Source organism: Sturnira hondurensis, unplaced genomic scaffold (assembly GCF_014824575.4).
Source record: "Sturnira hondurensis isolate 20B ecotype Veracruz unplaced genomic scaffold, ASM1482457v3 Scaffold0001304, whole genome shotgun sequence".
Classification (NCBI taxonomy): domain Eukaryota; kingdom Metazoa; phylum Chordata; class Mammalia; order Chiroptera; family Phyllostomidae; genus Sturnira; species Sturnira hondurensis.
In genome coordinates, this window is record NW_028073935.1 from 8,381,100 (window position 1) to 8,383,324 (window position 2,225).

Here is a 2,225-nt window from a genome sequence, read left to right on the forward strand (position 1 = left end):
ACTCCAGCTGGCTAAAGTGCAACCTTTATTCCAGGCATCTCCTCTAATTTTCAAACAGTTGCGTGAACTGGACCTTTGTCCTTGGCACCCCCTCTACCTCTCTTAAGCTGTCTAGATCAGAGTGGCAAAACTGCATCTAAGTCTCTCCTTGCCCTCCTCAGGTTACCCTCTGCCTATCACATACTCGGTGGAGCAAGAAAAAGTCAGATCCAGATCTCTTCTCTTCTCTCCTCTCTCAATGTTTCTCCTGACCCATTAACCCCAATACAACTTTTGCCCTTCGCACTCTGGCTAGAGGCAAAAGGAAGAATTTCCCCCTGTGTCTCTCCTTGCCTGTTTACCCATGACACCTTCAGCCCCTTACAGCCTCTATGGAGAGAGGATAAATAATTCATCCCCTGGTCTCTTCTCCCCTTACCCAAAGAACCCATCTGTCCCTCACACACAGGCTGAAGCCCCAGTGAAGAATTCATCCTTATTTCTCTCTTAACCCCTTACAAGAATACCTGCTTTGCCTCTCACACAATTGGCCAGAGACAGGATGGTGATTCTGTCCCCAGGTCTCTACTACCTCCTTACCCAGAAACCCTCTCAACTTCTAACCTGCTAACTGGAGCGGGATGGAAGTATCACCTGAGGTCTGTCCTAGCCCTTTTCCCTGGACATATTCTTTGCCTCTCACACACTGAACCTGAGCCAGAATGGAGATTTTCCCCTGAGGTCTCTACTACCTCCTTCCCCAGGCATCCCCGTTACTCCTCAGCCGCTGGTTGGATCTGGGATATAAAATTTACCTTCACATATTTGCTAATCGCTGATCACAGCACCCTCTGTGCAACTCACCAAATGACAGATATGTGGATGCTAAGAAAAAAGGTACCCATTAAGAAAAGCTGTTGGTAGATAACTGGGCTAAAATTTTAAACAGCCACCTAATAGCCATTACCACTCAGGAGCTTCTCATTCAAACTACACTTTAGGAAGAAATTTGCACCAGCTGGCAAACTTTCCCGCACATTGAACTGACTGATGAAGAGGTCTAGACAAAGCAGAGCAAAGAAGAAATAACAGAACCAGACTGGAACTCATGTAGCTGAGCAGAGCAGAGCTGAGTAGTATAGTCTAGGAAGTATAAGCCAAACACAGGGTTGTCTCACACCAGGGCCTCCTCACAGACATGATGCTTGATGATTAAGAAGTATCACTATTGAGCTGTTCCACAGCAGTGCCGCTTCATAATTTACTTGCAACAACACTGAGCTTCTCAACAGCTGTGATATTCTCACAGCCATTCATTGACATAATTATTCAGCCATTCTGTATAAAAATTGAGCTATTAGTAATGAATAGTTCCCTTCATTATTGCACCCCAACTTTAAGACTCCTGTTGGCATTAAATTGGAGCCAAAAACCATCAGTTGACAGACACTAGATGACAGAGACAGACTCAAGACCCTGGACACAGACCCTGGACTCTAAAACCTGGATCCTGGTGCAGACTCAGAACCAAAAGCTGAAACTCCAGAACCAGCCCCACACCCAAAACTATTTCCCTGACCCACACCAGAACATGGACCCTAAATGCCAGACACCAAATACCAGATTTCATACATCAGACCCTAGATGGGGTCCAGAGCTACACATGGACCCCATACATAAACTTGGGGAAGGAAGTCACACCCAAAGACACCTGACACCAGACACACAGCAGAATAGATTCAACCCCTGAGATTCAACCCCAAACCCTGAAGATAGAACCTAGATCTGTAATCAAGACCCCATAGCCAGACTCTGACAACAAACCTTAGTTGCCAGATGTCAGATGTAGAAGCTGAACCAGATCCCCACAATGTAAATAGAACCATGATTCAATAAAGGACACTTATGACTCTCTAAATCCAAGCAGCTAGTTTCACAAATATTTTTCATGCCAGTGTAAATGTGCAAGAGGAAAATATCTTATAGCACTAACAAATTCTATGAGATCCTGCAGAAATAGACCCAAAAGACTGACAAGAGTGAACAAAAATATTTATCATTACCAGCAGATATCCATGATCTCTAGCTGTAGAATTTTCCAGAAGTTAGTCTCCCAACCATTAATTTCACATGGATGGCTCACCAAAACGGTAGGGGATAAAGAAATTAATTACTTTCCTCATACCTTGTAAGTAATAACAGCTGGGCTGATAATTGGATTAACAGAAGATAGTCAAAGTTTTGTA